We start from the raw sequence: 14,318 nt of genomic DNA, 5'->3' as shown, positions 1-14,318 counted from the left end.
TTTTGCTTTTGTATCATTTGTTATTTAATAAAAAAATAAGAAAAATGGAGACAGAAGGAAAATTACTTTTTTCTTTCTTTTTTTCTAATAGAAGTAAGCCATTATTTCCTTGTTTCACAAATAGAGTTGGCTGAGTTGGTTGCTTTTACTTTTTTCTTCTTTGGAAATGAATCATAAAATCATTTTTGCTAAATTAAGACCAAAGTAAGAATCTAAAAATGAATGCATCATCAGTGAAAAGCTTTAAGGTAATTACTCAATGTTTTAAAGGGTTTTTACTATTTCAATTAATTTAAGATCAGCCTAATTTTATGTTTAAACTAATTTAAGATCCCCCTGAGGGCAACAGCTGTGATGCAATAGACCAAGACTCCTTAAGGTCTTAATAAACATAAAACTGACAAGGATCTCCAAGATGCAAATAGCTGAAAGTCCATTTAATGTATCTAGGTATACAATAGAATTAGGTTGCCTCATAAAATAAATGATTCAAAAGGAAATGCTTTTTGGCTCAAAATGCCAAGGTATTCCCATTTGTTTTTGTTTTTGTTTTCCTATAATAAAGTATTTTAAATCAAGCATTTATCTTCTCAATATGTTCTTTGAGCGTCAAATTAAGTAGCCAACAATTTTCACCATATTTGTAATTTATTTAAATTACAGTAGTAGATATGAGGAAAGATAAAAGGGGGGGAAATAGAGTTGGTTGTATGGATTAAATAAATATAGGGGAAAAAATAATCATTAGAGTTTGAGAAATGAGCACAAAGCAATAAATAGGAAAGAACAAAATTAGAATCTGGAGTTAGCCAAAGAGGAAAGCATAAGAAGAAAGACAAGGGTAATTACTTCTAGAATGGTGAGTTGACCTGAGGGGAATCTTTCCTACCCCTTACCTCTGTTCCTATATCTCTACCATAGCAAAACAGTAGCATTCTTTGGGGAGAGTAGTGTTAGTCAAACTGCAGCAAAATTCATTTATAGATACATAAGTCTACTGTAACTGGATTTATTCTTCCTGCTCATTTATTCCTTAGTATGACTCTCCTCTTCTGCTGCATTTGGTCCCAAGACTCTCATAGAGTGCTTCTGTCTTAATGACAGAAATAGGAGTTGGTTTGGAATTAATGAAAGAAAAAGATGTCCACAAAACTTTGACACTCCTCCAATAGACAGGTGGGGGTCTATGTTCCCTTGAATTTGGGTAGGCTCTGTATCAACTTTGATCAATAGATTGTGGAAGTAAATCTATGATCATTTCTGGACTTAGACTTTAATAGACCAGCATTTCTATTTCCTGTCTCTTGGAATTCTTGTTCATGGAACCCAGATACCATGCTTTGAGAAAACCCAAGCATCCCAAGGAAAAGGCCCAAGTGAAAAGGAAACCAGGCCCACAGACTTGTTTCCCATCAAAGCTACTAGCTAACAATCAACACTAGCTTGTTAGCCATGAAATGAGCAGTCCTGGAAGTTAATCCACTATCCACAGTCAAACTGCTCCTGTTGACATCATGTGGAAGAAAGAAAACACACACAAACACACACAAAACATCATCCCTCCCAAGCCCTGCCCAAATTGCAAATTTGTCAGCAAAATGAAGAGTGTTGTTTTAAGCCACTAGCTTTTGGTATGGTTTATAACACAGCAATAGAAAGGCCCTTTAGCAGAGTAAGTACATTTCATGTTAACAAAGCATTTCTGAAAGCAGATAAAAGCTGAAAGAGGAAGGACATTTTAGTATCTTGATGAAGCAAAGAAATTCTCTCTCTCATCATTAAGGTTCTGTCCTTAGATCTTTTGTTTTAATATTGTGAAAGACCAAAAAAAAAAAAAAAAAAACAAACTAGCCTTCAATCAGAACCTTCTGTCCTTGGTTACATGTGGTTCATTGACTCACATGGTTCTTTGAGACCTCAAAACATTAGAAACAATGACTAAACTAAGCAAGGAAAGAGAAGCTCACATGTGCTAGTCAATCTGTTCCCAGGATGCCTGATCGCTATTTGTAGCTGTAGTCTTTAGAAAAGTCTTACTGACAGAGGCATTCTATTAGAGGGTGTTTAAATTGACTTTATTTCAATTCTACATAGGTAGTCAAAGAAATTTATATGACCAACTACCTAGACACTTGTTCATGGCCCACTTTGAATTCTTAATTAGTTATCAGTTTGAAACTTAATGTCTTTGGGTTGTACTTTGATATTCAGTTTTATGACTGTGACCAAAGTACAATATTTATTTTGGGTAATATTTAATTTTTAAAAATTAGGACCTCTTCATTTCTACCGGAGCCAGAGGATGAACCTGACAGGTAGAAAGTTTATACAGGGGATCTGCATTTAATGAGTTCTTGGCTTCTGTTTAGACTTCTTCACCTTTCATAGGTAATAATGTTCATTGACCCAAAGTGTGGGAACAGTAAAATTTTAGAGCATTTTTCAGTGGAAGAAAATTATATTTCTAAAAGGGCGATTCCCCTTCTTTTTAGAAGACTGAATTTTCATTTCTTATTATTTAATTTTCATTTCCGTGTGCTTTAAGGCATGAGTTTTTTAATACTGTAAATATATTTTCTCTATCTTTGTTATTTGTAGCAGATTAGCAAACTTCAAAGAATTAACTTAAAACACTACTTGGGCCAAAAGTCTATAGAAGGCCAACGTTACAAACAAGCCCAGAATACAATGATGCAAACACAGTGCATTCAAATCAACATAAAAGAAGTCAAACTTTCACTCTTTGTAGATGATGTGATACTCTACTTGGAAAACCTGAAAGACTGCACCAAAAAACTTCTAGAGCTATACATGAATTCAGCAGTCACAGCATATAAAATCAATGTACAGAAGTCGGTTGCATTTTTATACACCAATAATGAAGCACCAAGAGATATCAGGGCATCTATCCCATTTACAATTGCATCAAAAGCCATAAAATACCTAGGAATAAGGCTAACAAAAGAGGTGAAAAATCTGCACACTGAAATCTGTAGAAAGCTTAAGAATCTGAAGAAGACACAAAAAAATGGAAAAAATATTCCATACTCATGGATTGGAAGAACAAATATTGTTAAAATGTTGATACTATCCAATGCAACCTACATTTTCAATGCAATCCCTATCAAAATAACACCAGCATTCATCATAGAGCTAGAACAAACATCCTCAAATTTGTATGGAACCAGTAAAGACCCCAAATAACCAAGGTAGTGTTGAAAAAGAAAACCAAAGCTGGAGGCATCATAATCTCAGATTTTAACCTGTAATACAAAGCTGTAATCATCAAGACAGTATGGCATTGGCACAAAAACAGACACACAGATCAGTAGAAAAGAATAGAGAACCCAGAAATGGGCCCACAAATATATGGCCAACTAATCTTCAAAAAAACAGGAAAGAGTATCCATTGGAAAAAAGACAGTCTCTTCAGCAAATAGTGCTGGGAGAACTGGACAGCAACATGCAGAAGAATGAAACTGGACCACTTTCTTACACCATACACAAAAATAAATTCAAAAGGGATGAAAGACCTAAATGTGAGACAGGAAACCATCAAAATCCTACAGAAGAAAACAGGCAGCAACCTCTTTGGCCTCAGCCACAGCAAGTTCTTACTTGACATGTCTCCAAAGGCAAGGGAAATAAAAGCAAAAATGAACTATTGGGACCTCATCAAGACAAAAGCTTCTGCACAGAAAAGGAAACAGTCAACAAAACTAAAAGGCAACCAATGGAATGGGAGAAGATACTTGAAAATGACATTCAGATAAAGGGCTCGTATCAAAAATCTATACCAAACTCAACACCTGAAAAACAGATAATCCAGTGAAGAAATGGGCAGAAGACACTTCTTTTCCAAAGAAGACATCCAGATGGCAAACAAACACATGAAAAGATGCTCAACATCACTCATCATCAGGGAAATACAAATCAAAACCACAATAAGATACCACCTCACGTGGGTCAGAGCAGCTTAATTTAACAACTCAGGAAATAACAGGAGTTGGTGGGAATGCAAACTGGTGCAGCCACTCTGGAAAACTGTGGAGGTTCCTCAAAAAATTAAAAATAAAACTACCCTATGACCCAGCAAATGAACTACTAGGAATTTATCGAAAGGATACAGGAATGCTGATTCAAAGGGGTACATGCACCCCATTGTTTATAGCAGTGCTATCAACAATAGCCAAATTATGGAAAGAGCCCAAAATGTCCATCAGCTGACAAATGGATTAAGAAGATGTAAATATGGGCACGTGGGTGGTTCAGTTGGTTAAGCATATGACTCTCAACTTCAGCTCAGGTCATGATCTCATGGTTTGTGAATTCGAGCCTACATAAGGCTCTGTGCTGATAGCATGGAGCCTGCTTGGGATTCTCTCCCTCTTCCTCACTCTGCCCCTCCCTGCTTTCATTCTCTCTCTCTCTCTCTCCAAAAATAAATAAATAAACTTTAAAAAAAGAAGATGTGATACACGCATACACACACACACACACACACACACACGCACGCACGCATACACAATGGAATACTACTCGGCGATGAAAAAGAATGAAATCTTGCCATTTGCAACATGGATAGAACTGGAAGATATTATACTAAGCGAAATTAGAGAAAGACAGATATCACATGATTTCATTCATATGTGGAATTTGAGAAACTTAACAAATGATCATAGGCAAAAGGAAGGAAAAATAAGATATAAACAGAGAGGGAGGCAAATCATAAGAGACTCTTAAATACAGAGAACAAACTGAGGGTTGATGGGAGTGGGAAAGCGGTGGGCAGGGGGGCAAAATTAAGAAGGGCATTAAGGAAGGCAATTGTTGGAGTGAGCACTGGGTGTTATACGTAAGTGATGAATCAGTGGATTCAACTCCTGAGGCCAAGAATACACAGCCTGTTAACCAATTTGAGAATAAAAATAAATAAATAAATAAAAACCTAAGAAAAACAAATAGTCCAAAGAGAGAGAGAGAGAGGAAGAATGAATCAAGAAAAAGAGAGAACTTATGTTCTCTCATGTAAGTAAAGAACACTTACATGAACTTCATGACTATTTTGTCCTTGACCGGGCCAGAGCTTCTCCTTCTTGAGGGCAGGGAAGGAATGCCTTGAGCTCCCCTCAGAGCAGAGATGACTAACCATTTTTGTCTCTACCTCTATAAGTTGTGATATTGTCCCTGAGAGTGTGCCGCAATTGAGAATCACTATGAGCTTTCTATATCCACACCAGCCAAGATTCTGTTAAATTTTACTTGTTTATAATTTGTGTTATTGAAACAGCAGGTTTCATTTTTATTTTCTAATGCAAACTTATGTACTTCTATGTACTGAATGTACCTTTTTAAGCTATACACACATCTCACCAGAGTCTGATATTATAGCTTCATGATTGAGAATCACTGCTCAGAAAGATAGTGTGAATAATCAGCATTTTTAACTTTAAAACATATTACTTTATAAATTTGCCTTAAAGCTTTAGAGATTTGATGCTACAGAGTGAATTACATTAATAATTTAAGTTTTTCTGTTAAACTAAAATTGCCCCCCAAAATCTTAATAAGTCCGTGGCATCCCTATTTTCGATTTTATTATAAATAAATTTAATTTCCCATATATAGTGAGTCTAATGATGCTGACATCTATTGAATGCTTATCAGTGCCAGACACTGAGCCAAGGACTTTCATCTAAAAGTAGTGATGGTTCACAGATATTTTCATGTGTATGTGTGCATCACTTGGTTTCCAGATTAAGGGTACAATGTTCTATTTTCACAGATTTAGATTAATTATTATAATTAAGCCTGAGCTCAAATACTGCCCCCTCTACTAAAATTATCTTGATCCTACCAGCTATCAGTAGTTACTTATTCTCTGATGTACCACAGCACATTATCTAGGACTCTTATTAAATTTACTTTTAGATATTTAAAAAATTAAAAATGAAAAAAATAAAAGTAGTGATGGGGTTCTTTCTTTTCCTTACTCGCAACAACAAGTCCATTGGCAAGTTCTGTTGGCTCTACTTACAATATATGAACAACAAATGAACAGAGTCAGCTCATTTCTCTCCATATCCACTGTCAGCATTCAAGCCCCAATCACCATCCTTTCCTGCCTGGATCATTGTGATAACCTCCTAACTACCCTTTCTGCTTCCCTACTTGGTGCCCTCCAATCCATTCTCTAGAGTACATTTTTATACTATAAATCAGAGTATGCCACATATATCACCCCCAATTCTCCTACATGTACAAAACCCATTCACATCCTCAAACAGCTAATTACACAGCATGTAGAATAAAATCCAAACCTTCCCTGGCTTAGGAAGTTCTACTTAACCTAGCTCCCACCTACTTAACCAACTTTATTTCATGCCACATTCCTCTTTGCCAGTTACCCAACCACAGTTCATTTTGTTTGCCTTGAACACATCAAGCTCTTTCTATATTCCAGATTTTGCCCACCAGTTCTCTCTCCCTGTAAATGCTTTCCTCACTCACTTTCGACATGTGGCTCCTTCTTATTATCCAGTTTTCATCTCAAACACCACCTCCTCAGAGAAGCCATCCCTGTAGAGTTGCCTGATTTACCAAAAATGCAGGTATCCTGGCTAAAGTTGAATTTCAGATAAACAATAAATAATTTTTAGTATAAGTATATCCTGTGCAATATTGGGGGAAGACTTACATTTTTTAAAAAATTCATTTTTTATCTGAAATGTAGCTTTAACTGGGAGTACCGTATTTTATCTGGCAATCCAAATTCCTTCCAATCAAAAGTATCCCCATGCAACACCAGGCACTCTCCATTCAATCCTCTGGTTTCATGCTCCCAATTCACTGCTATCTAATATCATTTTTTGTTTATTGTTTGTTTCCCCTAAAAACTTTCTGAATTGATATCAAGTTCAAGCTCACTATAATCAGCCAATATCTATCTATCACACATATTGTTGTCTAAGGCTTGCTTAAGTTTGGGTGCATATTTAATATACAGAATGATCTTGATATATGACTATGAAAATGTAAAACTTATCACGCCTTTTAGGATATCATTTTAAAACCTTTGATAGGCCTCTATAGTATCAAGCCTATGTGTTAATTATAAAACTTTTTAATTTTTTTAATGTTTATTTTTGAGGGAGACAGAGTGTGAGCTGGGGAGGGGCAGAGAGAGAGGGAAACACAGAATCTGAGCAGGTTCCAGGCTCTGAGCTGTCAGCACAGAGTCTGACCTGGGGCTCAAACCCATGAACTGTGAGATTATGACCTGAACTGAAGTTGGACACTTAACCAACTGAGCTGCCCAGGCACCCCAACTATAAAACTTTTTAAAGTTACGTGAATATTGACCCACAAATGAGTAAATAACTTTATTTTAATGATACAAATAATTTTATCAAGTTAAGTTCTTGACATTTAGTAGAAAAAAGTATATGGCATAAAGGTTATCTTCAGGGTAATTGAAAAAAAAAAAGAAATGAGAAGCAATATAGTCAGAATTGAATAGTCTTTTAAAGGCATCTAAGTGAACCACATAGTATGCTTACACTTAAGTATCTATTCAGTCATTTCCAGATTGTCAGTTCTCCTGAATTCCTATTCTGTTGTTCTGAATATTAAAAATATATCCAAATAATTCTAACCACATGGCAGAAATAAAAGAACTATTTCTTTCATGAAATCTAATGATGAAAGCATAGATTGAAGGAAAAAAATATAAAATAAATGGATAAAATTCTAGTGTCAAAAAAAAGTGTGCAAGGAATTTACGTAAAAGAGGAATGTTCCTCTGATAAATTAGGTTACTTTTTGATGAAACAACCATAGAGCTGTTCATCATAGCAAAAATGCAGTGATTTTACTTGCAGTCAGATTTCAGTTCAAAACTATAAAGTGAGATTGGCAGGTTTCACTGTTCAAAGGGTCACTTCAGAAATATTGTGAGGCACTCCAAAAACAACTTGCCCAAGCCCTCAAAGCTTTAGCACACATACACACACACCAAGACCATGTCTATTTAAAGACTGCCCCCCAAAAAGCTATTTTTCAAACAAAACATTTCTCCTGACTTTCATAAATTCCAGTTTCTAATCATTCAATTTTATTGGCAATAGCAATCATTAAGATGAGTGGAAAGGCACAACAACCATTTTTCCTTATGTCTTTGCATATAAAAACACATTTTAGTGTAGCTGTTGTTTTATTTTACAATAAGGGAATATAGGATAATGAGCCTAGGAAAATGTTCTACAGTTTGTTTTGATTGGATGTGTCTATGTGTGTGCATGGGTGTGTGTGTGTGTGTACCTAGAAGAATCTTTGAAAATAACTTTATTAGAAAGTGGATTAAGAATTCAAATGACTTAACAGCCATATCACTAAGGGTCACTTCTCAGTAGTAAACAATTTAATTTAAAAGCCATTATGATGCTAACTATAAAAAGGTCTCTTTAGTGTATAACTCACACAATTTGTTTTCATCCACGAGAAGGCAAAATGGTAGAGTGGTTACCAAGAACTCTCGGGGAATAGCATGGGTTCAAATTCTGGATCCATCACTTACAATTTCTAAGATGTTGGGCATTTCTAAACTTCTCTAAGCCTCAGTTACATCATTCTTAGAACATAGGTCTTTACCATATCTATACATCAGATGATGTGTTAAATGAGGCATCACATGTTAAGTATTACATAGTACCCACCCCACACCTAGCCCTCAATAAATGTTATTGTGTTTCCTTATTATTGTTAAGGAAAGTCTGCAGATCAGCTCAATAGATACTAGGAAATTTACCATTTATAAAAATAAAGTAAAATAAATAAATCTGACCCCAACTTTCAGATTCATCAATATATTTTGATCACTTAATAGATACCAAACACTATCATACTTAGCAATCTTATATGCAACTTTGTTTACAATAATTTATAATTAAAACAAATTTTCATAATTTTATTCAAATATGGAAGGATAATTTGAATCAAGAGAAGATAAGTAACAGATATAAGATCACAGAAATAGGTAGTGGTACAACTGGAACTAATTCTCACACCTTCAATTTCAATCATAATTAGTAATTAATCAATAATAAATTTTACATATAATAAAACTTTCAAAATAGAAAAGAATATAATGACACAATTTCACATTTGCCTCCATTCAACATGATAATGTGGTTAACTAACAAAATATAAAGACTTTGTAATCATGAAAAAAGGGGCACTATATTATGGATAAAACTTGCACTCGAAGCTAAAAGACCCAGCTTCTACACATGGCACTGTGAGAATATAAATTTGGTAAAATCATCTCCTTGGATCCAGTGTCCTAATTTGTCAAATTAAGACGTTCAACTACATGTATTCTTAGGATTTTTCCAGGTCTGATTCTAGGCCATTAACTAGAATTTGCAAGATGGAGCAAAACATCAGTGATTGGATTTCAACCCAAGCACACGATCACCATTGGCTTAGTTCTATTACCCAACCAACAGTAATGAACAATGCAATGAAAATATGGCAATGCTCTGTAGCTGACAGTCTTGCTCTCCAATTCCTGGTGATGCTTCTTTTCCAATCAACCACAACAGGTGATCATTCTCATGAGTGTGCCTCCCTCTTCATTCATAGGCATGCATACTTTTCCACATACCAATAGCCATCATTAAAATACTTTCTGGGAAATAAGACAACTGAGTGTCAACATCAAGCTCTGGCCTAGTTCTGATCTGCATCTGAGTGAGTGGCCTTTGAGCATTTATCAAAATATATCTTCTTTGAAAATGTTGCCTAGTCAAGACCCAATCAACAGACATCATCTAAAGTTTTTCCTTTCCACTGCCAAGTCCTAACTACCACCAAATTTTGTGCAAGGGATTTGAATTTGGCTTTGTCATCATCTTTGTGTTGGCAGCAATTAAATAAATTTTGTAGGTATCCATTTCCTATAAAGTCCCACTCCGAAGCACATGAAGTCTTGTTATTAGTCTCACTGGATCATTGTTCTAATGCAGAAGAATCCAAAATTCAAATGCCATGAGTCACATTAGTTTTATTATTCTACCTAAATATTAAAGCTTCCATCATCCACAAGCAGTACCTTTTTGGCTTAAAAAACAATAATAAATAAATAACACCTTCGGCCCTACTACTCATATTTTCATTAGTTATGAAATCCTATTTCTCTCTCTTCCTTCTCTGGACCTTTTGTATTCCCTCCTGTTTCTAGGGCTGCTGTAACAAGTGTCATAAACTGGGAGGCTTAACACAAACAGAAATTTATTATATCACAATTCTGGAGGCTATAAATCTGAAATCAAAGTGTCAACAGGGCCATGTTCCCTCTCAAGGCTCCATGGGATGATCCTTGCCTCTTCCAGCTTCTACAGGTCTGAGACATTTCTTGGCTTGCATCAGCATAACTCCAAACCAGTCCATGAGCTCCTAAAGGGTAGGGTGTGCAAGGATTATACTAGTAGGACAGATGGGGACTAGAGAAGCCTGATAGAATTGTCTCCCACTTCTTAGAAAATTGATCCGGTTTGAGCTCTAATCCAGCCACCCTGTGCTCTTTGAATAAGGGTCCCTCCTCCTCACCAAACAGCTAAATAATCCTAAGGGGCTATGACATTACACCATCTGGTTACATAGTGACGATGACAATCCTAATAATACTATCTTTTACTGAATGCTTACTGTGTATCAAACATTTGTTAAGTCTTGTGCTATATACATTACTTCATTCAGTCCTCACATATGATCCTTAACCCTCAAATTGTAATGACTCCTATCCATTCCTCCCCACACAAAAACAGGAAGGGAATGTACTTCTAGCTTTTGTTTATTTCTCCCATTCACAGTGATGCTGTCATTTTGTATCTGGACCTCCACCCCCATAAATAGTGGTGTCCTTTTTATAGGGAACAACCATGAGAGATGAGGCATATCCCACCCAGCCTTTCCCAGTACACTGCTCTCAGGAGGCTAATATAACAAACAATGATCTTCCTCGGTCATTATGAATTTAATTTTTAATGGCACCAAAGTGGATGTGTTTTTGTTCAGGAAACTAAAGTAATTGAAATGATTGAATAGCATAAATACTAAAGCTGCAGTAACTAAAACTATAAACAGAAATTAAGGTTTTTCAGGCTGAAGTTACGCCAAGCATTTCATAATATAAGCTTGTTAATTCAAGCTATTTTTCCAAATCTGCCACACTTGTTATACGTATCATGCTTGCAAAACTTAATTGGCCTCTATTGTTCATGTTTTCAAATGAATGTGGTTACAGACAGAGTCAGCCACAAAAAGCTAAGTTTATCTCGTGACCCAGAGATCTGGACAACATGAGCTGGTTCCAGGGACCTGTTCTGGATAGTTTACTTAGAGTCCCTTGCCCAAGGTCACCAGTCACATGTGCTGTAAATGCAGCCTTCCCTCTTATTAGATGAAGCTAGAAGGCTTAAGGAATGCCTCTCAACACTTTTGTGTGTTGGAAAAAATGAAAAGTTGATTCAGTTGTAATCTTAGATTTTTAAGGGTCAGCTGGGCAAACTATTCATTCTTCTGTAGTATCACTAGCTGAGTAATTGTCTAGCCCATTCTTTAAAACTTGCTTCTCCCACTTAGAAGAACTCTGTAGATTCTTCATTGTGTTGAGTTGAAACCTATCACTATTAGGTTCACTATTGAACCTAAATCTACATTCACCATATGAGAGCTCTTCAAATGTTTGAGGGCAACGCTCATGTTTCCTGTAAGTCTTTCCTTCTCATGTTCTTTCAGTCATCATCCTGATGTATGGTTTACAGTTCTCCCATGCTGGTAATACATCTCTCACCGTGCATCAGTCTTTCTCTATTTGTGTTTAATAGTTGGCACCACAACACATCATGTGCAATTTGGCCAATATTACGTAGTAATGGCTACTGTTTCCCTCATTCTTCCTGATGCAACAACGAATAGAGTTGGTTTTCTTGGCCACCACATATTGATTTACTGAAGTTACTGACTTTTTTTAAGATTTTATATTTAAGTAATCTCTACACCCAATGTGGGGCTCGAACTCACAACCCTGAGATCAAGAGTCACATCCTCTACTGACTGAGCCAGCCAGGCACCCCTGAAGTTACTGACATCTTCTAAATAATTTTTAGATGAGCTTCTTAGTCATATTTCCTCAATCTAACAGTGACACAAATTATTTAGTAAAAAAAAAAGAATGTAGATTTATTTTCATCAAACTTTATCTTAGTAGATCTTGCCTATATTTTTATATTAATTCTTTCACACATATGTTCCCCCTACTTATCTAACACTAATTTAAGCAGTTTCTCTTATATCGACCACCTAAAAGCCACACTGTAAGAAGCAACAACCTCATCTCTTCCTCTCTGCCATCTGCTCAGCAGCCGCAAAGTAGCAACAATGCATGAATGCATATCCATCCATGTTGGCCGAGGTGGTGTCCAGATTGGCAATGCCTGTTAGGAGTCTATTGCCTAGGACACAGCATTCAGCCTAATGGCCAGATGCCAAGTGACAAGACCACTGGGGAAGGAGATGACTCCTTCAACACCTTCTCCAGTGAGAAGGGTACTGGCAACCATGTGCCCAGGGCAGTGTTTGTAGACCTGCAACCCACAGTCATTGATGAATGACTTTGCAATGGCACCCATTGCCAGCTTTTCCACCTGAGCAGCTCATCACAGGCAAGGAAGATGCTGCCAGTAATTATGCCCAAGGGCACTAGAACATTGGCTGGCCAGGAGAAAGGTATCCAGGGTTTCTTGGGTTTCCACAGCTTTGGAGGAGGACCTTGGGAGATTTACCTCTCTGCTGATGGAACATCTCTCTGTTGATTATGGCAAGAAGTCCAAGCTGGAGTTCTCCATTTACCCAGCCTCCCATGTTTCCACAGCTGTAATTGAGCCCTATAACTCCATCCTCACTACCCACACCACCCTGGAGCACTCTGTGCCTTAATCGTAGACAATGAGGCCATCTATGACACCTGTTATAGAAACCTCGATATTGAATCTACACTAACCTTAGTTGGTTGAGAGGCCAAATTGTGCCCTCCATCACTGCTTCTCTCAGATTTGATGGAGCTCTGAACGTTGAACTGACAGAACTCCAGACCAACCCAGTGCTGTATCCCCACATCCACTTCCCTCTGGCTACATACGCCCTTGTCATCTCTGCTGAGAAAGCCTACCATGAACAACTTTCTGTAGCAGAGATGATGAATGCATGCTTTGAGCCAGCCAACCAGATTGTAAAATGTGACCCTTGCCATGGTAAACACATGGCTTATTGCCTGTTGTATAGTGGCAAGTGGTTCCCAAAGATGTCAATGCTGCCATTGCCACCATTAAGACCAAGTATATCATCTAGTCTGTGGACTGGTGCCCCACTGCTTCAAAGTTGTTATTAAAAACCAGCCTCCCACTGTGATGTCTGGTGGGGACCCAGCCAAAGTACAGTGAGCTGTGTACATGCTGAGCAACACCACAGCCATTGCTCAGACCTGGGCTCACCTGACCACAAGTTTGACTTGATGTATGCCAAACATGTCTTTCTTCACTGGTATTTAGGTGAGGGCATGGGGGATGGAAAGTTTTTCTCAGGCCCATGAGAATATGGCTGCCCTTGAGAAGGATTATGAGGAAGTTAGTATGGATTCTATTGAAAGATAGGGCAGAGAAGAGAAGAATATTAAAGTTTAAAATGTCACAAAGGTGCTGCTTTTACAGGGAAGTTTATTCTGTTTTGAACATTGAAAATCTGTGCTCTGATCAGTTAATTTGTATGTAGCTGTGTATACTCTCATATACAATTACTGACCTATGCTTTAAAATACAACACTTTGTTAGACTCAACCTGCCCATTTCTTTGATGGATTTGAATAAAGTATTCCTTGTCTTAAATGAAAAATAATAGTTAACAACAATAATAATAATAATACAATAAGTATCAAATACCTATTCTAAGGTCACTGATATAATTTGAACAGTTTAAAACAAGTAAAAGAATTTTGTCACTATTTCCCTCAGGCTCAAATTAATCCATTAATAATTACTTTGGGGATAGTCCATCAATAACACATTTATCTAATTGAACATCCAACTCACATTTCTCCATCATGTCTATAAGAATGTTGTGAAAAACATGCCATTTCCTTATTCTAATTTTTAATAAAAGAAATCATTAATGTAACGCAGAAATAAGCTGTTTTTAGTGAAGCCACACTGCTTCCTAGTGATCACAGGAAGCATCCTTTTAATAACACATCCTAAAAATTT

At 36.7% G+C, this 14,318-nt stretch overlaps 1 pseudogene; it reads left to right on the top strand.

Moving 5' to 3' along the window:
* Window positions 1-12,441: 12,441 nt before the first annotated feature.
* LOC115519739 lies at window positions 12,442-13,712 on the top strand (annotated as a pseudogene).
* The last annotated feature ends 606 nt before the right edge of the window (window positions 13,713-14,318 follow it).

Source organism: Lynx canadensis, chromosome C1 (assembly GCF_007474595.2).
Source record: "Lynx canadensis isolate LIC74 chromosome C1, mLynCan4.pri.v2, whole genome shotgun sequence".
Taxonomy (NCBI): domain Eukaryota; kingdom Metazoa; phylum Chordata; class Mammalia; order Carnivora; family Felidae; genus Lynx; species Lynx canadensis.
This window is presented reverse-complemented; position numbering and strand designations above follow the sequence as displayed.